Source organism: Schistocerca gregaria, chromosome 1 (assembly GCF_023897955.1).
Source record: "Schistocerca gregaria isolate iqSchGreg1 chromosome 1, iqSchGreg1.2, whole genome shotgun sequence".
NCBI lineage: Eukaryota > Metazoa > Arthropoda > Insecta > Orthoptera > Acrididae > Schistocerca > Schistocerca gregaria.
The window spans coordinates 752,056,578-752,080,038 of NC_064920.1; the positions used below are offsets into that span (position 1 = coordinate 752,056,578).

General features: G+C 40.6%; 1 protein-coding gene across 4 annotated transcripts in view; it reads right to left on the reverse strand.

Annotated features, from left to right (window-relative positions):
* LOC126267692 (probable 3',5'-cyclic phosphodiesterase pde-5) overlaps positions 1 to 23,461 on the reverse strand; it is a 1,251,264-nt gene that overhangs the window by 172,493 nt on the left and 1,055,310 nt on the right. The gene's annotated exons all lie outside the window — the stretch shown is intronic.

Genomic DNA, 23,461 nt, shown 5'->3' on the forward strand with positions numbered 1-23,461 from the left:
TATCTTCTTTCAAGTTCACTTCACTAAGGCACACTATATCTAGATAGAGCCTCTGCATTTCTATTTTCAGATTTTCAATCTTTCCTGCTGTGCACAAACTTGTGACATTCGATGTTCCGAGTCGTAGAGCGTTATTCCTTCATTGGGTATTCAGTCTTTTTCTCAAGGTCACCTCACCGTTGGCAGTTCCGTCCAAGAGATCCGAATGGAGGAGTAATCCGGACTCTTTTTCCGATGGAGAGATCATCATGACACTTGTTGTATTACAGGCCATATGTCCTGTTGATGCCCTATGTCTGTCTTTCATGTAGTGGTTTTCATCACCTTCTGCGTCCTCATGCTATTGAGAACTGCTGATTTTTTTCACCTTCTATGGGCAGTTTTCCAGCTCGAGGGTAGCAGAGTGCCCTGAACCTCTGTCCGCTCCTCTACCCCACTTTGACAACGGTGCTGGCTGCATGAGGGTGATCTCTCATTGAAGACGTGTTCAGCTGCCGTTGCTGATGATTTTTCTCCAATATTTAAACGATTTGAACCCGAGATCCAGAAGGGTTTGATTATTAGTCAAAGACTTTACTCCCTAGACCACGGGATCCCCTTTCCGTACACTTCTCTAAAATATTTTTAATGGTTTTCGTCGAAGGGATGTTGAAACGTAATCGTCCTTCCTATCGTCTATCCAGAACACATTTACCTTCGATTTCAAGCAGACTAATCCTGGCAGCTGATGATTTTATTCCTAATGTGAATGTAAACTTGGTAAGGCAATGAGTCCGACCAGCAACCTGACTGCTCTGGTATATGCACGAGTTATTTTTAGTTCCCAGGCTCTGAGGTTTCCTTCTTTATAAAATGAGCACTTCCAAAATGAAATGGTTAATTTTATAGGTTATGAAGTAAACCCACTGCTGGGATTGAATGTAGTTCTTGCGGGGGAAGGAAGCAAACGCCAGTGGAGTGTCCCAATGTTAATTTGAGAATTAAATTAGCTTTCAAACAAGAGTAGGCACCAGTAGAAGGTAGCATAACATCATTTAGACCAATGGCACAGACAACGTTGTATCTCGTTCACAACCTATCGGAGTTAAAAGCTGAAAGAAGAGAGCGTTTGAATTGGTGACGAAGACTCAATATACGTGCAAACAGTTCTCAAGCGTCTTTGTGAAGCTGACGTCCACGAGAGTGGTCTCATTGACAACATGTAGGCCAGCCGGAGTGGCCGAGCGGTTCTAGGCACTACAGTCTGGAACCGCGCGATCGCTAAGGTCTCAGGTTCGAATCCTGCCTCGGTCATGGATGTGTGTGATGTCCTTAGGTTGGTTAGGTTTAAGTAGTTCTAAGTTCTAGGGGACTGATGACCTCAGAAGGTAAGTCCCATAGTGCTCAGAGCCATTTGAATCATTTTGACAACATGTAACTTTAACGTTTAAGATGGATGGGGGGTCGCAGAATGGAGCTGCATGGCCAGATATCTGCATCGGAAGAAATACTGAAACTTCAATCCAAGCAATTCTCTGAAAGTTAAAGGGTGTGGAGACTACATTTGGGACCTTATTCCTTTTCACATGTGAGTGTTATTTGCGACTCTTTCTATTTTCTGGGCGGCGTTCATCGCTCTGGAGCTCATTTTATAGTCAGTGTACGAGTATCGTTTAACAATAACGCTGAGGTAATTGTTGTAGACGAACATGAAATCTATTGGGCATGAATAAGATTTGGTTTAAATGTGTACTGGATGATAAAATGTCACATGGCTGTTCCAGAGATGTAGTTCTTACTGACGAGTGCCAAAGGTTGTGATAATCTTACACTTCATAAATTTTATTATGATTGCTTCATCTATTTCTTGGTTCACCTTTCGATTTCAAAATTGTCATCTCATGACACAGAACAGTGGATATAGTTTCGGAGCTGCTACATGAGTATGTCGTCGTAAACTGCACTTAATCTGAAAATATGTCCCTCCACATGTCACATCAGAATTAATTTGCAGTATTTTTTTACGTACGGCATTGTGCGATATTTTGTCTGACCTTGTGACGCCTGCCTTATGTGCGATAGCAGTCGTGAGCAAGTCAGGCATAAACATAGCCACGTTTACTTTAGGGAGCAATAATCTTCCGTGGTCCATGCCCAATTTAACAATTTTCTGGGAGACAAGAACAGTAGCAACGTTGGCTGTACTCATACCCCATAACAACTGCTTCCAGCAAAGGCAGGTATGAGGGCCCTAGACACTGAGGTTGTCTGATAGCTTAATTTTACGTATGTATGAGTTCCTAAGGGATCAAACTGCTAAGGTCATCGGTCTAATTTTTGTAAGCCGCGATGTGTGGCACTTGAGAACAAATGGAAAGCAACAATAGTGTGGTTTCATCCTAAGAACGAGGTGCCAAAGCCAGGTTGGTAAATATCGATGGAACCACACGCGAACATAGTCGATGCCAGAAGCAACGACGAGTAAGAGACGATGGCGTAGACACGCTCCCCAGTGTCCGTACCCTGCCGCTACAGCACGTTTGCTTACGTCTGAGCGGAGTACCGCTCAGCGCAGTCTGCAATCAGCGCTGAAAACGACAGCAACATCTCTCTGCCGAGCCAGTTGCATCGACAGAACTGGGCGTAAATGTTTATCATCAACTGCAGTCTGTGAGAAGAGACTGCTGCCTTGTTCTGTGTCAAGTGATACGCTGATGTTCATTAACAATGATAAATAGTTATGATATTCCTGTGGACATGCAATGTTACAAAGTTACGTATTTCATCTTGCTCAAAGTTTAATAAAGTGATGTAGTATTTTATGTGTTGTAGTATCATCTCTCCCTCCTCCAGGAATAAATCTAAGACACCATCACAGAGCCGACGAGTGTTATTTCTTCCGGTAAAATCGAGGGTAGTGTTTTTTATGATCAGGTGCTATCTCATGTAGTAGGAGAGTGAAGGATATTTACCGACTAACTGGAAGACACTAATCTGAACGATCGGTAACAGCATATACCATTGGTGGAAAACCAGAATACGTCAGAACAATGATACGAAACTGAATGAAGCGGAAAACTCGAAAGGCCTACGGACACACAAGATTAATTATGTCGTTCATGTAACAGATCACTGACCTACCTAATCTTCTATTGCACTGCTTTCTTAAATAACTGCAAGCACTATTGTCCACTGTTGGTCTGTGTCGGCTGCGATTAATTTCATTCGTTCAACAACAGATTTGTACCTCATTGAGATACCTTGCAGCCAGCAAGCCACACCCTGACACATTTACAAGTCAGTGAGATTATGTCTCCAATCCTACAGACGATCTTGGTGCCGTGCGGGGTTAGCCTAGTGGTCTAGGGCGAAGCATTCATGGACTGTGCGGCTGGTCCCGACGGAGGTTCGAGTCCTCCCTCGGGCATGGGTGTCTGTGTTTCTCCTTCGGATAATTAGCTTAGGGACTGATGACCTTAGCAGTTAATTCCCATAAGATTTCACACACACTTGAACATTTTTGAACGATCTTGGTGACGGGGACAATGCTACCTCCCTTTTCACCTGAGGCAACTCTATTCAGCCACTTGCTTCAGGGACCTCTTGTAGTAAATAACATAAATTAATTATCCATTAAGCCAAATGCTTCGAGATGAACTGAGCACTGAGTGTCACTTCAGTCTTTCTATTTAAATATAAACATAAACTAGTATTTCATCTGTTTGCTTTAATGTACATAGTCCACTATTAAACATTCTTTAATTAATGTAATCTGTAGTTTCGTGAAGCTGATCATTGATGGTTTACCTTCAACGGTCTGGTACCCAGTCTGACAGATCAAGAGTATCAGTATGTACAACTGACCTCCATCGCTGGGCTAACTTAGGCGGTAAGCCCCAGATTCCCATAGGTTTTGACTAGCACAGATGGTTTGTTTCAGGCCAGCCACGGCATGCCAAATATTCCACGTTGACCGAGTGAGTGGACCGCGTGGAGGCCAAGGCCCACCCTGTCTCAGTTTTGCTTGTTTATTTCCAGAAACACTTGGTATAGCGTTATATTTCATTTAGTGCTGCCGTGCACCATTTGTCGGTTGGCACAATTCTCCTCAGTTCGGCGTAATCATGGTGTCAGCGTATTTTGCGCTTTTCTATTTGTTCATGGTATGAAAGATGTCCACGGGTTCTAGCGACTGTTTGCACAAAGAGAGGCAGTCTATCGTCACAAACCTTTGAAAATGAATAGGAATGACAGAATGGAGGGATCAGAATTCTCAGTACATATTATGCAGTCGCATAAACGACAGATAGTGCAAGTTTGCTATGAAACAATATTACAATACCACACAGAAAATATTTAAAGATTTAGTTGAAAGTTAAAGAGAAAAAATTACGACGATCGATGACGTTATTCATTATTCTGAACGTCGGGGAATACTTTGTGCTTAATTGCAGGTATGTAGGGCGTGAAGCGATTGGTAGTATGAATAGTAAAACTTATGAAATCTCACGCATTATTTCACAGTCCGTTGCAACCATTTTCGATGGAGCTAAACGTAGAATATGCAGACTATATACACATTTATAACATTGCAAAGTACGCTGGTTAAGTAAAGGAGCATGGCTGGAACAATTATTGAGTTTAAAACCTGCTGTTGTTGAAATTATGAAGGAAAAATGAGTGCATGAACGAAATTTAGAGCATCTGGAATAGATTGAAGACCTCGCATATTAAATGGGCTTGCTAGGTGAGAAACAACTTATTTCTCATTTGATTGGGGATCCATTCAAAATGGAAATCACGATATAGAAGGGATACATTCAGACCAGTTCTCTAAGCTGACTGCCATGAAAGAAAATGCGACCTTGAAAGAATTACAAGGATGGTTTCCTAAACGTGTTGAAGACACTGTCTGCCTTACATTTGATTTAGAGACTGTTTGACGTTTCAGTTGAGAGTGCACTTGTGCATGTGCAAATGTAACTGATGAACCTGTAAGATAATTCCCGTTGTAACGACAAATCATTTTATCTTAAAACTGCATTGGACGTCTACGTTAATTTCCTCGGGTAGATTTTCCACGTCTCCACCATGATGTTGCAAAAACGCTACAATATTTCGATCGACATATTTGTGTGAAAGACCTTTTCCCTATTATGAAATTAAATCAGTCACCATTACGTGGCAACCGGAGAGCGAAAATCTGTGAAATCATCTGCGTCTGTCCGTTTGCCAACAGTTTGTAACACATCAAAAGTATATTATGTCTTAAGCGCGGAAAACATAATTGAATAATGTTCAAAATTTGTTTTGTTTCTGATCCTTGTCTTTGCGAAGGGTGAAATATAAAATCAAGTGGTATGCAGTGCAGTGCTGTGGGGGAGAATGTGCAGCAAGGCTGAGCGCTACGGAATTCGTGCCAGGGCACGGTTTGTGAACCGAATCTTGGCCGCCCCTGATTTATTCTGTTAGCGGGATAAAGGCCTGTGGCGGTAACAGGTGAATTTACAGTCAAATGAGAGCGGCAGCCATTAGGCGGCGTGAAGCGGCCACACGCTGCGCCGGGTCGTGCACTCTTGTATGCAGAGTTGCCTCGATACAGGCGCCACGCCGCCAGATATCGAGCAGGGGAAATTTATGGCCCCGTGCGTCGTTGTTGTTGTTGCGATAATATTGAAACGCGGGCGTTAGCGCTGTGGGTCACACGTTATAGGATGGAGCTCGGCGTACGAATTCTGAAAACTACACGGTATTGTTTCCGTTTTCCCACAACGACGTGTTAGTAATGCAGATCGTTTCAAACAACAAAATTAAATATCAAGGACTACACTACGCACATACTTTTATCACTCAATAGTCACGTTCGTTCTTTTTAATGACAAGCGAATTAGCTATAATCTAACGTTTGTTTTACATGGCATCAATTCGACACCCCACTAAAAACGTAGATTCCCAAATACACAAACTCCTGTGGATATATTTATCTTGTATCCTTTTTGTTGTCCACGGTTCCAGGTCCACGGCGTCATGTGTTGACTGAGGTGTTCCGTAATGTTTGTCTTTTATCCTTCTCGGCAAAAACGGTAGCACGAGATCGTTGCAATGATATATCTCACTGTGTCAGTGTTGCCACCATCACACTGGCAAAATCAGTATAGAGTCACCTACAAAACATAAGCAAAGCTGTAGCCGTCAAGGGTGAGATTTCTACATACAACGGTAATGTGTCAAGACTGCTACCATCACTGCTCAAATGCCCCATTCAGCTGAGGCTATTGTTCTATTGTATTGGCTAATGACGTCATTTCGTCAGATTTACGGCGTGCCTTACGAACTAAATTTAGTATCATGCGAACTTAAGTTATGGTGATGGCAAATTTTACGGATAATTCACAGACTCTAAATGACATTAGTCATCATTCACAAACTGCCGGTTCTGATAACATGCAAACCGTATTTATAATACATAGAGTCTTCCAGGTTGAAAAGTGATCAAAGGGTTAGAACCACACATAAACAAAAAGCACTAGAAAAATACAAAAATAAAAATCAAGCAGAATCTTATCGTGGTGTATATCAGATGATTCTGTTTGATCAAAGCATTATACACTGAAATATTCTTTTGTATAGCCAAAATATTGCGAAAGTTATTGACATAAACACCGACTTTCAAACCTCCTACGACCAGGAGTTTTATTTTACTGAGTAACACTGAGGCTACATAGCCCCAAGTAATTTAGACAGGGTATATTGTCAGTATTTTAATGAACTAACTTAAAAACAGACATTACAGCTGTTCAACCTAACAGTCACCATTGTTTTTTCATAAATGTATCATTCAAGAAACTATTAGAAATTTAGATTAAGGTAATATTAGACCCAGTGGTACTCAGCTACAAAAAACCATCTATAAATTTTAATGGACAGTAAAATAAAGAAGAATAAAACATCACTAGATACAATTGACTCAGAGGGACAGAGTCATATATTTCGAAAATAATAGCTTTCAAAGCAAGAGAGGTATATATTTCCAATGTGCTTGTGGGGTCCTACTGCCCCAGTGGTACTAGGAGTTAAGTAAAATTAGTTATCACAGTTAGGTATTTTGACCTCCCCCTTCGATTTAAATGCACCATATGCTTCAACAGATTTTTCTAAAAAAAGTGTCAAAATTAAAATGAGTACTGTTCCGCAAATCAAAATTTGCGGATTAGTTGATGGAAGCTTCTCCCCATTAAATCTGACATACCTTTTGCGAATAAGAGGTGGTAATGACTTTCAATACACGTTGGTAAAGCTCGGGATAACTTTTAACAGACAAAGCAAACATGAAAACTTGAACCACGCGACGATACTAGATAAAGTAAATATAAGCAAAAAGCTGCACATCGGAAGGAAAGGACAATTTCAAGTAAGTCTATGTAGTGCTTGTTACTATGTACATTGCTACAGCAAAACAACTTCTGTTACGTAAAATTTAGGTTATGAAGAACAAAACCGGTTTCATCTAAGGTAATTTATTTGAAATATATCGATTGACCGCTGTCAATCTCGGATTTATGAAAAGAGCGGCATGTTGAATGAAATTATATCACAATGTCGGCTACCATGTAAATCTGAATGGAAATGGTTAAATTGTTTAATCTTTTGTTTCCTTTCGTAGATTTCGGCAAAAACTGGCAGCATTCCACGACGACATGTTTTTGTCAAGCTGTGAAACCTTGGATACCATGTGTGGTACGTAGTCGCTCCCCCAGGCCCTATGCTACAATTGGCTACTTTCTTATTTCGAAATTACTTATTCCATACTGTGCCAATTACTCAACGTCAGTCGAGCATTTGAGGCGGTTTAGAGGAGTGTATGAAAAATTATTATCCATGTCTTTTTCAAAGAAAAACTTCCGAAATTAAGCGAGCTAGTGAAACCACAAGAAGCTTAAACTTGTATGACCGGATGGGAAATTGAGTACTGCTCCTCTCATTGGGGATTCATTGTCTTGACCATTGTGGCACCGAATAGGTTATGGACGATATACCTGCTTTCTGACATTTTTGCTTCACTTGTCGATGTATTCAAAATATTTTACTGAAATTACACCAAAAATGTAAAAAATTCATCACCGTTGAGGAATGCCTCGAGTGAATTCGAAACCAGAGAGTAACTATCAAATAATTAACTAACTAATACAGGGTATCCATAAAAGAACGTATCAGTTATAAATTTTAACAGTGTCAACTGTCAGTCTTGTAGAGCGGTAATTCAAAGTAGTAATTAAAGAGTAATTCAAACAGTTTTAGGTAAGCTCATGCACGGGGACTGCTTTGCAGTTTTCCCGCCTGAAGCGTCCACGTAAGCCAAATGGAGACAGCCGAGTTTAAAGCGTCTTTTACCCTACGGTTTGCTAAGAGTGGATGTGTAACTTCAATTCAGTGTAAGTTTCGTTTAAAGTTTAATTGTGATCTCGTATGCCAAAAACGGGCTCCAAATGTACAGTCCATACGACACGACCGGATGGGTCTGTACAGGGAGAAGCACGGGATTAGCAGAGGTGTCTGAAGAGGATGCTGACCATATCAGAGTATCTTACCCTAGTAGTCCTAAGAAACTTTTCGGAAAATAAGTCTACAGATTCAATCGCCAAAGACAATAGCGTGGAAGGTTTCAAGATACCGTTTACACCTGCGTCCATCTCGGTTACAGCTAGTCCATGCTTTAAAGCCAGATGATTATGGTGTTCTTTATAATTTCGCAAATTAAATGTTGCAGTCGAAAGATGACTTTATTCATGAGGCAGCTTTTGAATTAAGTGAGAAGATAGATGTCCACAATGTTCAGGGTATCAGAACGCCCTCTTCAACTTATGTAATGTCAAAGAGATTCTCAGATGTTAAACGTTTCCTGCACTGTGTCTCAACGTGAAGTGTACAGACCATATTTTTCGCTGAAGCAGCCGTAACATGGGAGCAGTATCTTGATATGTTGCAAGAATGTCTCTTTCCGCAAATAGAAAGTGAACCTGAAAACTGTATCTGCCAACAAGGAGGAGTCCTACACCACTGGCAATTCCTCATACGAGAGTGGTTGAACGTCGCACTCCCTGACTGTTCGATTGGTCGTAATGGTCAATACGACACAGCTCTTTTCCGCTGGCCTCTACGTTCACCTGACATTACACTATGTGACTCTTTGCTTTGGGGCTTTCTGTAGGACAGTGCCTACGTTGCGCCAGTTTCTAGTGATTTTCGAGCTTTGAGAGACAGAACTCAGGAGATTACGGCTTCTATTGCTCCATATTTTTTAACGTTATGTGAGACGAATTGGATTTTAGGTTAGATGTGTGCTGTATAACTAAAACAGACGTATTTGATATTTGTAAGAAATTAAATTGTTATAATGTAGCACTGGAACTGGGGCATTCTTTTATAGACACTATATGTTACCGTTCTCTGCTTGAATAACTTGAACAGCATTCAGTGAGTCACTATAGGTTCGCTTCTGCAGAGCACGAGCATGCAATACTGCTATTCAGCTATCCACATCACTTCTACTTGTAGTACAAGTACACGCTTTTGCTCTCGCGATGTTTATTTACGGCACGTCTTTACAGCGGTTAGTAGAAGCTTCTGGCGTAAAGACCCTTTCCACTAATAGGGCTAAATGATCAAAAGAAGACACATCAAAGGAAAAGAAAAGTCATAATCGCAATCTAATGGCCTTTGAATGAAGCGGCGGTCTCTAGAGATCTGAGGGAGGAATAATGACTAACACCAGTTGATATACTGGTAGTTGCATAGAAGAAAATTGGTGTGCTTACGGTGTATTAATGGAGGAATTATGTAGCAAAAACAGACGATTTATATTTTCCCTTTACTGTTATCACTTCATTTAGATAAAAAGAGCCGTTGTGTATAGTAAAAGGATTGGATAACATAAACATCAGCTTCGTCACGAAGAAGTGAGAATCGGAATATTGTAACGTACATAGCAAACGTCTAATAATCTGAGAAACAGGAGATAAATAAATATGACATATTTAATAATCATTACCATTCCTTCCAGAATGAGATTTTCACTCTGCAGCGGAGTGTGCGCTGATATGAAACTTCCTGGCAGATTAAAACTGTATGCCCGACCGAGACTCGAACTCGGGACCTTTGCCTTTCGCGGGCAAGTGCTCTACCAACTGAGCTACCGAAGCTACGTGCTTCGGTAGCTCAGTTGGTAGAGCACTTGCCCGCGAAAGGCAAAGGTCCCGAGTTCGAGTCTCGGTCGGGCACACAGTTTTAATCTGCCAGGAAGTTTCATTACCATTCCTTCTCTGGAATTATATACTGCGTTCTCTACGGCTTGCGACACAATTCAAAGAATAAAAAGTAAAAGTTTTCTATTCGATACAATCCACGTAATACAGTTGCAATAAACGCCTGCAATTAGGTGAAGTAGATGGTGACTCGAAAAAGCAATCTGACGGTATTAGTTATCGAGTTGTTTCCTAGTTTCCACGACGATCGAAATCGCGTGCATGATGCCGTTTCATAGTTAGACATTCTGTAACATGCATTGTATATTTGATGAATTAGTGCTATGAATACTACGTTTTGTACCATTTAGTCTCGGCACTGTTCGTGTTCACGTCATATAAATGGGATCTATAACTAGTGCACTGCAATGAATTTAGACGCCGACTTGGTGCTGATGGATCACTAAAATTTAATTCCAGTTCGTAATGACAGACCTTTTACAGCATTATCCCGCTCCTCTTCATAATGTCTTCATCATTCGTCATTACATCGACCACCCCTTCTTCGTTGATGGACGGCCCAAGCCGTACAATTAAAGGGTACTCCACGTTGTACTCACTTGACGCTACGCACAATGGTCCCGAGACGACGGCGCAGAGGGATATGTGTATCACTCCAAGGATAGGAACCCAGGCCTAGAAACGACTGAGTCCTGAGTTACGAATGCAAATGTTCTGTGGGATAATTCTGCCAGTGAAATACGAGAACCTCTAGTCCTTCTCCACACGACGTAATAAACATATTTATTACGAACATCGTTGTTAACATTGTACAATAATGAAACACAACCAGCAAGGAGCCACACACTGTTGTTGGTAGGAATAGATAATTCCAGTGATGTACTGAAAATGACATGATAATGCACCGGGTGATCAAAAAGTCAGTATAAATTTGAAAACTGAATAAATCAAGGAATAACGTAGATAGAGAGGTACAAATTGACACACATGCATGGTATGACATGAGGTTTTATTAGAACCAAAAAAATACAAAAGTTCAAAAAATGTCCGACAGATGGCGCTTCATCTGATCAGAATAACAATAATTAGCATAGCAAAGTAAGATAAAGCAAAGATGATGTTCTGTACAGGAAATGCTCAATATGTCCACCATCATATCTCAACAATAGCTGTAGTCGAGGAATAATGTTGTGAACAGCACTCTAAAGCATGTCCGGAGTTATGGTGAGGCATTGGCGTCGGATGTTGTCTTTCAGCATCCCTAGAGATGTCAGTCGATCACCATACACTTGCGACTTCAGGTAACCTCAAAGCCAATAATCGCACGGACTGAGGTCTGGGGACCTGGGAGGCCAAGTACGGCGAAAGTGGCGGCTGACCACACGATCATCACCAAACGACGCACACAAGAGATCTTTCACGCGACTGTCGGACATTTTGTGAACTGTTTTTTTTGGTTCTAGTAAAACCCCATGTCATTCGAAGCATGTGTGTCAATTTTTACCTCTCTGCCTACATTATCCCGTGGTTTATTAAGTTTTCAAATTTATACTGCCTTTTTGACCACCCAGTACACTGTCGCAATCAGTCCGGAGGTAAAAGTTTATGAGTTCATAATACTTCAGTGTGTATTTGGAGCTTGAAGTGCACAGTTGGTCATCCCTAGTGAGTTGTTGCTATAGCTGGCCACAGAATTGCAAGAGAAGAGTTTCGTTAATGACAAGTAAATTCGGACCGCGATCTAGGGGTAATGTCTTTCACTAGTAAACCATCCTGAGTCATGGATTTGAACCAACCACTGCTAAATTTTCAATAAATTCGTTAGCAATGGTTGCCGAAGGTTTCTGGCGTAGAAGTCGTCCTCGCTCTGTTAACGGCCTTGTTATAGAAGGCGGAGCAGCGCACAGAGATTCAGGGCATTCTCTTGTCCTTGGGGTGTAAACTGTCTCAAAAAGGCGGAAGAATCACCAATGGTCAACATCTTGGGTACGCAGAAGGCAATGGAAATCACTGCATTAAATACACACAATGTGTATCCACAGGGCATATGGCCTAAATTTTAAAAAGTGTGTTGACGATCTCTCCAGTGGCAAAAGTTTCCGGGTTAGTCCCCTGTTCTGATATTCTGAAGGGGAATGCAAAGGTAGATTTCACAATGAGAAATACACTCCTGGAAATGGAAAAAAGAACACATTGACACCGGTGTGTCAGACCCACCATACTTGCTCCGGACACTGCGAGAGGGCTGTACAAGCAATGATCACACGCACGGCACAGCGGACACACCAGGAACCGCGGTGTTGGCCGTCGAAGGGCGCTAGCTGCGCAACATTTGTGCACCGCCGCCGTCAGTGTCAGCCAGTTTGCCGTGGCATACGAAGCTCAATCGCAGTCTTTAACACTGGTAGCATGCCGCGACAGCGTGGACGTGAACCGCATGTGCAGTTGACGGACTTTGAGCGACGGCGTATAGTGGGCATGCGGGAGGCCGGGTGGACGTACCGCCGAATTGCTCAACACGTGGGGCGTGAGTTCTCCACAGTACATCGATGTTGTCGCCAGTAGTCGGCGGAAGGTGCACGTGCCCGTCGACCTGGGACCGCACCGCAGCGACGCACGGATGCACGCCAAGACCGTAGGATCCTACGCAGTGCCGTAGGGGACCGCACCGCCACTTCCCAGCAAATTAGGGACACTGTTGCTCCTGGGGTATCGGCGAGGACCATTCGCAACCGTCTCCATGAAGCTGGGCTACGGTCCCGCACACCGTTAGGCCGTCTTCCACTCATGTCCCAACATCGTGCAGCCCGCCTCCAGTGGTGTCGCGACAGGCGTGAATGGAGGGACGAATGGAGACGTGTCGTCTTCAGCGATGAGACTCGCTTCTGCCTTGGTGCCAATGATGGTCGTATGTGTGTTTGGCGCCGTGCAGGTGAGCGCCACAATCAGGACTGCATACGACCGAGGCACACAGGGCCAACACCCGGCATCATGGTGTGGGGAGCGATCTCCTACACTGGCCGCACACCTCTGGTGATCGTCGAGGGGACACTGAATAGTGCACGGTACATCCAAACCGTCATCGAACCCATCGTCTACCATTCCTAGACCGGCAAGGGAACTTGCTGTTCCAACAGGACAATGCACGTCCGCATGTATCCCGTGCCACCCAACGTGCTCTAGAAGGAGTAAGTCAACTACCCTGGCCAGCAAGATCTCCGGATCTGTCCCCCATTGAGCATATTTGGGACTGGATGAAGCGTCGTCTCACGCGGTCTGCACGTCCAGCACGAACGCTGGTCCAACTGAGGCGCCAGGTGGAAATGGCATGGCAAGCCGTTCCACAGGACTACATCCAGCATCTCTACGATCGTCTCCATGGGAGAATATCAGCCTGCATTGCTGCGAAAGGTGGATATACACTGTACTAGTGCCGATATTGTGCATGCTCTGTTGCCTGTGTCTATGTGCCTGTGGTTCTGTCAGTGTGATCATGTGATGTATCTGACCCCAGGAATGTGTCAATAAAGTTTCCCCTTCCTGGGACAATTTCCAGGAGTGTAGGTATAAAGAAAGAAAGAAAACTCCGAACAAATCTTGGGTAACAGGAGAAATCAGTTGACCGGCGGAAGAAAGAAGTTTAAAGAAATCGCTTGGGAATGAAATAAATAGGAATTTATGGGAAACTAAGGCGAAACAGGTGCAGGAAAAATGTTAAGAAATAGTAAAAGGAATGATCGTCGGAGCAACTGACAGAGTATTAAAGGGGCCTCATTGGGGGTCTCTATTTGGCCATCTGGTCGAATAGTGCAATATACATATTTGTGGGGTATTCGGATGTGATAGTGGCCTGAAGTCGGACTGCTTGGGAACGTGAGGACAGGCACATTCATCGTCAAGGCTTCGGTCAGCCATGCCTGCCCACCACAAGCGACGATCGTCGCATTGTGCACTAAGCGCATGGTATCGTCTTCACATCTGCACTTGCCTCCTAGAAGAAGTAATGAGCTCCTGGCAACATTTTGTGTCGTCCCTCAACATTGGTCGGAGACTAACAGCAGACAGTCTAGAGAATTAGCGTCCTACGCGTCGGCTGCTGCTACCACCACAACACATCACAACAACACAACCGGCTGCGTTCGGAGTGGTGGTGTAGCCGGGAAGCATGTAGAGCTGATGGATGGCATTGCATTTCGTTCAGTCGGCAAGAGTGGTAGTGTTATAGGGTGAGGCCCCTTTCTACCAGTATTTTAAATAGGCACAGCGGTGTTACTCCCGGGGTAATGGTGTGTGAAGCCACCGGTTATGAGGTCGGGTCATGGCTGGTAGTGAAACAGCGAACTCTGACAACACAGTAGTAGGTCACGGACTTTCTGCGTCGTCATCTGTTACTTGTAATACGTCGGTTTCGTAATGTCATTTTTCAACAGGACAATGCTCGTTCACACAAGACACGTGGCTCTCTTAACTGTCTGCGTGATGTTGAAGTACCCTCGTGGCTAGCAAGACCCCGGATCTGTCCCAGATACAGCGTTTATGGGACCCAGTGCCAGTATCAGGGATACCACAATGCTTGTGGGCCACTGTCGCAAAAGGCGATATAACGGCTTCATGTCAATCAACCGGATCAGCGCATGCATTTAGGGCCAGGGAGTACGATGTTATACTGATAATTGGGATTACACTGCCACGTTCTTTGTAATTTTGACTCGACTGTACAATCACTAAAGTAACCTGAAATACCCTTTTAAGTTTAATTTTAGTTTTCTGCTTCTCTTCTGCGTGCTTCATTTTTTTGTCAGGCAGTGCATTTTGAAAACTGTTTAGTATAGTCATGTATATTATTGGTGACGGAAGCTTTGCTTGTTGTGACAACCAAAATAAAAACGAAGCTAAAACTTATACGTAGGTCGATGAAAAATTTGTGACTTTTTTCAGCAGATAACGGGGTCGCACGACCGTGCTTAGTAATGCAATGGTTAAGCTTCGATATACAACTATTAGGTGGACTCCAACACTAAATGAACAGTTGTGAGTTCTACATTTACAAACATCGCTACGAGGAGTCAACACAATTTTTCGAAGAAGAGTATGAATTTTATGAAGTTGGAGAAGTAGCATTGAAAGTGTTAATAACGTTGATTGCACTAAAAAGTTACTTGGGTTTCCCGAATCAGTCATTTAATTGAAATAGAGAATGTATTAAACTGTACATTCCTAGTTTATGCTTTACTTATGTGCGCAATCACTTTTTTTATTAATATCATTGCGTTACAATAACGAATAAGATCTTGTATAGCACGAAGTAGATTTCAGATGAAACCTGCTGTTCATATACTCCACTACTCCAAAGGCCAACATTAACATTACTACGGAAGTATATGCAGATATTGTGTCTATTAGAGGAGTAAAGTTGATAATGCCTGCATCAGCAATGAACAAGCAAATTTTTGTCTTTCAGTTTCAAACCAGTGTCTTTTCTATGGGGCATTAAGAGCTTTAGGGATATTATAATGGCTCCTTTCTGCACTGAATGTAAAATTATTGCCGCGCAGGAGTAGCCGTGCGGTCTAGGGCGCTGCAGTCATGGACTGTGCGGCTGGTCCCGCCGGAGGTTCGAGTCCTCCCTCGGGCATGGGTGAGTGTGTTTGTCCTTAGGATAATTTAGTTTAAGTAGTGTGTAATTTTAGGGACTGATGACCTTAGCAGTTAAGTCCCATAAGATTTCACACATATTTTTTGTAAAATTATTGCTTGTATCACGAACTTCATTTCCGCTAGTTCGTGACAATATAACAACATTAAATGGGTAAGACTTCGTGATATTCTGCAAAACAAAATTTTGCAGATCATCAGTAAACTGTTTCGTACTTAATATGATTACTGTTATTATACCTTTATTAGTCTCTATGGCGATACGCTTTACAATTTTCAAACAAGTTACGCGTTATTCTTCCTTTAAAACAGAAATGTCCGATATGCGCGGAAACGATACAGTAAATGACATTTAATGTCATTTCCGTTTCCTCGTGTCAACCGTCCAACACAGATAAAATTGAAGTTAGTCGAACCAATGAAACAGAGTGTACACATCAAGCACTCACGCATTTGTGGACGATTACGATGTTAAACTGCTTCATTTAATCAGCAACGTGAGATACTACATGACAAATCACACATTGCGGTTAATGATGTTGCTTCGTTAATATTAGATCGCTGCAGAGAGTGTTCAATGCCTGAGTGTCATGTTTCATTAACTGATTATCATAGCAGAGTAGTTACTATACTAACGCGCCCGATTTGTTGTTTCGCTGTGAAATGTAATCAGTACAAATCAGCACGTTTGCAATCATGTTATAGTTTTAAGGACTGCGGCACGTGAATAACACTGCATAAATGTCTGCTGTTGGCGTTTTCCCCGTGTCAGAACTGAAAGCCACGAGGTAATTCTATTGGAAAGTTGATGCTCGCCAGGAGGGAGATGAAAGCCAAAACGCAACTCTCGAATATAGCTGCTAAAGAGCTTGTGTAAGGGAGCTGCCCTTGTGTAAAGACTTCTCAAAGCAATTTCAAAACACGATAGGAATTTCTCTTGGCAAAGCAAAGCCCAGAAGCTGACTCTTGCCGTACCCATGATACTCTACGACGAGATGGCTGTGTGTTTCACTTCTGCTTGCCGAGAAATTAACAAAAGGCTGAGTTGGATCGGGGCTAAGAGAGCTCGTAGCTGTTAATATTGCCAACAGCCTCATCTTTTACACCATTCTGTGTGTTCCTATCTACTTCACTTCAAATTATGCACTATGAAACGAAATCGCATTGATGAGCTCTCTAATAACAGTTTACATGAAATTAAGGTAGCGGCGGTCTGTTTACATCGAGAAGCGAGCTGCAGAAGTATCTTATGAACGTAATTGGCTCAGGGAGAGGAAAAGAGAATATTATGCGACACCGATTTTATGCTATGTTTGCTATTATCATGGAAATGAGCGTTCTCGTTAGTTGGTATATGCGCAATCACGTTATTTTAATAGCATCGCGATAGAATAACGAATAAGATCTTGTGTTGCGAGATTTAGAGATCAGATAATACCTACTGTCCATGTTCTCCACTACTTCGAAGCCCAAGATTAACAGTACAATAGAAATATAAGTAGATATTGTACATATTAAAGGGACAAAGTTAGTCAGAAACGAACAAACAGATATTTAGGAGAACGAAAAACCAGTCCAAGTCGCTGAACTTTACTTTTTATTCATTCGATGACTACTTTCGGACCGAGGCCCATTTTCAAACCATCACAACGTAGTCGAAAATGGCATTTTCGAAGACGTGAAAAGTGTGCAATGAACATTTACAGTGCATACAGATATTTCTGTTTTATATATGTAATTTAAACTCAGATTAATTGAACGAAACATTTTTTGGGTTAACAAATGGAATTGATAAGTGAATCTAGGCTTCGATATAATCTAAGTGCTTGGTGTATGATAGTGCATTATTTCACTGGTCACCTTAGATGCAATTTTTGTTGCAGTTTAACTTGTTGAGGTGTCAGATTCATGACGAGCAAAGAATTATTAAGTGCAGAACTTTCTATGAAACTGAGATGACAACAGGAAAAAGAGACAAACGTAACTGTGGGTGAAAGAAATGTGAGGAATGTCTTTTAGATAACTGAAGGATCATTCATATATATATAGTGTTACTAGATTCAGTTAATTTTTCAGGATATGGTGAAAAGCAACTTAAAGCTCCGAAATTTATCTTATAAATAAGGAAAATCCCTGAAACCAACTCAATGGAAATGGGAGATGTAGCCAATGTGGTATTTTTTGATGCTGTATAGTTCCAGCTGGAGACGTGTAGCATTAGTGTGTTTGTAAATATTAATTTCTGTGTACAAGAAAATAAACTGCTTGCCCAACAACTAGTGGTCTTGAGAATATTCCAGAGATGCAACAGGAATAGTTCCAGTCGATATAAAATAATTATTTCAAAGTGAATGGTAGACAAAGTGAAAGCTGAGATATCTTCTTTGTTGATATCTACCAATATCTACTTATATATTGCACTACAATGTCTACTTATGCATTACATAGTTTGAAACTGTGTAGAGTATTATCCACAGAGATAATGTCCAAATTTCCATCATTCCTTGAAAGCTGAACGATGATTTCTTAAATTACAGTCATGTGTCAGTGACGATCAATGTTGTCTTAATAAGATATGAACAAACAAATATGAGAAGACACAAAAAAGGTGATAGATGACTATAATAACTTACATAATTGATATTTACTAATGTAATGAGAAAGGTTTACCAGCTTTAAAGTATCAAGGATGAATCCAAGAACATTAAATGAGACCTTGACAACAGTGTACAAAATATAATCTAACATGTAGATTAAATTTCTATGATAAGAGTTAACATATTATGACTGAATTCTAGGAAAATGAATAACACACATTACCTAGGTAAATTAGATATTTATCGCTTTTATGAAGCAATGTAGTTCTTTGAGGCAAAAAAGATGTTCATGGTTGAAGATGCTTACAAAACTTATGAAACATCAGAGTAAATAAAATTCATCTCTCACAGTCCCTGTTATTGAAAGATACCGGTTTCAGATATGTTATTCCCCACGTTTATAAATTTGACCATGTGGCTACAATATTCGTCTGTACAGTACTTGAAGTTGGAGGCTTAATCTTTCAGAACTAAGTAGTTTTTAAGAAATGATATCAAAGTGTAAGAAATTAAATTGATATACAGTCACAAATGGGTCATAGATAAGTTTAATAAATATTGCCAGAAAGAACTACTGAAGTTTGGATAGAGAAAAGCTAACTGGAGTTTCAGTGTTGTAATATTATGAACAAAGATAAAATTGATAAATAACTTACATTTTGCATTACACAACAATGGAAACTCATATTTTTCCTATGTAAAGCAAATTCACAAATAATATTCATTGACTTGACTCTTACTGGAAATAGATGCAACCTATAAAGGAAATCAATTGACGACTTTATATTTTTCTTTACTTTGTGTGAAAAATTGAAAATAATAAAAATGGTGTTGGAATAAGAATTTAAAAAGATGTTTCTGTATATCGAAAGACAAGATCAAATCATGTAATTTGTATGAAGAAGTGAAAATTAAGGAGAATGAGGATATATATTATACAAAGTATTACTGTAGGAAATGTGATAGCAAAAATTTCAATGTTTACTGTAACCATAAAAAGTTAGGTACTGATTGTATACAAGAAGAGGTTCAAAGATATTTTAAATATAAGATAGCTCTAAAAGTACACTGGCATTTGGTTTAACATTCTGTAAATAGAGTTCTTTGTGCAAGTACAGATTTTAGAAATAGATACAAAGTAAAGAGAGAGACAGCTATTTATTATTCTGTATTCATAAAAAGAGAATAAGAAATCTTAAATAATCATAGAGTACAGTATGAAAATGGTTGTAATTTTAGAAATGTAATGTAGGTGATAGATTTTACATTTGTAATTTTATCAGAAAAGAAATTATAATAAAATAGGTGTGAAATAAAACATTTCACAAGGTACTTGAAAACAGAAAAAAGTTTATATGAAAATAACAGAAACACTGTTGACTTTATTTAATGAGTGTTGCATGGATATACTGTCACATATAAATATTTTACAGGGAAAATTGCAGATTATTGAAATAATAATTACAAATTTCCTGTAAAGGAATTGGAGTAATGTGGGAAATGTTCTTACATTTTAAAACATTTCTAAAGAAATATGAATATAAAGAGAAATGTTAAAAATTTGATATAGCTACTGAAGCCATATAATTTGTTTCCATATTTCCAAAGTTATGTTTACTTTTGTTATACAAATTCAAATAATTTGGATTTAATATATGAACTAAATTTAAATAAAAAGAACACAACTTTTAATTTTTGGAATGTTAGTAATTTTCTTTATGTATACATTTGTATAGGGTCTGAAAAGTAAAATTATGAATGCCTATGGATGTGCTAAATTGGTCAGAATCCTAAGGAAATGCAATCCGACAACAAAGGAAGTAGGTTACGGTACGCTTGTTCGCCCACTGCTTGAATACTGCTCAGCAGTGTGGGATCCGCACCAGATAGGGTTGATGGAAGAGATAGAGAAGATCCAACGCAGAGCAGCGCGCTTCGTTACAGGATCATTTAGTAATCGCGAAAGCGTTACAGAGATGATAGATAAACTCCAGTGGAAGACTCTGCAGGAGAGACGCTCAGTAGCTCGGTACGGGCTTTTGTTAAGGTTCCGAGAACATACCTTCACCGAAGAGTCAAGCAGTATATTGCTCCCTCCTACGTATATCTCGCGAAGAGACCATGAGGATAAAATCAGAGAGAATAGAGCCCACACAGAAGCATACCGACAATCCTTCTTTCCACGTACAATACGAGACTGGAATAGAAGGGAGAACCGATAGAGGTACTCAGAGTACCCTCCGCCACACACCGTCAGGTGGCTTGCGGAGTATGGATGTAGATGTAGATGTAAAATCTGCAAAAATATTACATCAGTTTCAAACTGAGACCAGAATGTATTTTTATATATTGTATATTTCTTTAGTTCAGCATATTCTTCAGCTTTTTAAGTAGATGATTATAAAACACTTACAGTTATCAAAATGAAACTGAAACTTAAAAATATGCAGTTGTCTCATAACAGTAATTCGTATTCACTGTCAGTGTTTTGTGGAAATCTTCTTGTTGGTTAATTTGAAAAGAGTAAAACAAGGGTGGACCAAAAGTTTAGTAACATGTTGACCTAATGCATAAATAACATACAATAAAAGAGATGAGTAATAAAAAAGAAAAGTAAATAATTTTCACATTATTTTGAGGTTATGAATTGCGGCTTTCATATTCTCTTTAAAACATATGAAATAGCACGACAGTTGTATGTCACTTGACACTTAAAGTTTTGATCTATCAACAAAATGTCCTCAGACATTAAGAATAACGTTAATCACAGGCTATACGTCCAAACCTGATAATTTCTCACTGTTATCCATTTCCTGGATCCACATTATAAAACGTAGGAAAGGCACAGATTGTAGTCTGACGTTCTGTTTCACCGTTACGCAATATTGCCTGACATGTAAATCTGTTACTTTGTCTCACTTTATGGAATTAGAACAAACGACTACATTTGGATGCATTATTTGTTATTAATATCATTCTGAATGCCTATAAATGATCTGCTGTCTCATGAAAAATGGTAGTGTTTCCGTAGAAGAGTAACAAACAAGAATGGTTGGAAATCACAATTAAAAGAAAATTGATCAGAAGATAGATTGATAATGAGAAAATAGCTGTATTTAAGATACAGGTTTTATGACAATTCACCTTACTTATTAGACCTGTCAAGCACAGGAGAAAAACTATAATCGTATATAAAACAATAAGTGGCTGGATAGTGCTTTGAGTGCAATAGAGTGATTGTTGTAATCATATGCATATAATTTGTAGATTATCTAGAGGGTTTTGGCACGGAATCTATTTAGCACATAAACAAGGTTAAGGAAATGCTCAATAAATGCGTTTAAAGTACAGTATTTTTCTAACAGGCTGTAAGGATATTTTTGTGAAGTTTGATTGGGGTGATATTGGGGGTTGAATTACGTACGCTCCATAGTATATGGGCCGTGTTTGTAAGTCAGCCACTTTCGAGATTTTACCAGTTGGGGTGACGCAGCAGTTATAGAATGGTCGGCCCAATTTTGGAAAAACCTTACTGCTATTATACTGCATTGTCATTGTTTCAACACGGCGATGTGCAGGGATCTTAAAAGGAGCTACGCTGGAGCGCTGGGGTTGTGCCGAATGCTTTTGTTTATGTACGGCAGATCCCACGTTGGACTTTGAAAGCAAATGATAACCGTGAACCCTCTGATGGGAGAAAGTTAATTCTGTTAAATAAAAATAATGAATCAATAGTGTGAGTGAGACGGTGTAGGGTAAAACAAGAAAAAAGTTAAGAGTAAATTAAAAGAAATGAAGATTTTTGCTTTCTTCAGTTCGTCAGCTTTCCGTCACATCCTCTGTTGCCCTCGTATACGGTTGTACCGGACAGTCGGGTGTCTGCCCCCGCTCTCTGTCCAACAGGGTGACACACGAAATGTGTTACCAATTGTTTCTTTCACAATTTACGATGCACATTAGATATCCCGCTGGGATCTCTACAGCAGTACCAGCAGAACTTGGAAAAACAAATGAATTACGAAATGACGTGCAATTCACGATACTGCCGCTAGGAGACTATTAAGCAGCAATGGCTGTCAATGGAAGACTGGCGATACACCAACGATCGGCAATTGTGTTACTTTATCATGAAACGAAAAGCCTTGTTCTGACTCAGAGGCGTTTTCGGCAACAGTTTAACACACGATGGGTCCCTTGCAAGAAGACCATCCACAGGTTGTACGATGAAATTGTACAAGAAGGAACAGTATTGGAAGCGAAGCGACCTCAGCCTAAGCCTGTTTTTTCGCCGGAGGATATTGAAGCGGTAAGAATTGCTGTACAGAGAAGTCCCGAGAAATCGTGTAGAAAGGCAGCAGTGCAACTGGGAATATCCAGACGCTCCGTTCAACGCATTCTTAAAAGTGACCTCCACATGTACCCATACAAGATGACCTGTGCATAGAAGCTCACTGAAGAACACAAGGACTATTGTTTGATCAGTGGGCGGAGGATAGGGAAGAAACTCTCAACAACGTTTGGGTTTTAGACGAGGCGCATTTTCTATTAGACGGTGTGGTTAACAAACGAAATGTACGCTTTTGGGGCACTGAAAACCCACAAATGCTTCACGAACGACAACATTATGCTCCAAGGATTACAGTGTGGGCAGCAGTTTCCAGTTACGGACTTATTGGACCCTTTTTCTTTGAAGAAACTGTGAACATTGAGCGTTATTTGAGCATGCTTCGCGATAGCTTCATTCCACAGCTTCTTGCTACTGCCTTGCCCTTCAACACGCAGTGGTTCATGCAAGACGGAGCGAGGCCACATACTGCAAACACTGTGTTGGAATTTTTACACGAGCATTTCGACATGCGGATTATTTCACTCAGGTTTCCAGGTAGCTTCAATAACGGAAAAAATTGGCCCCCCAATAGTCCAGACCTCAATCCATGCGACTTTTTTCTTTGGGGGTTCCTAAATAAA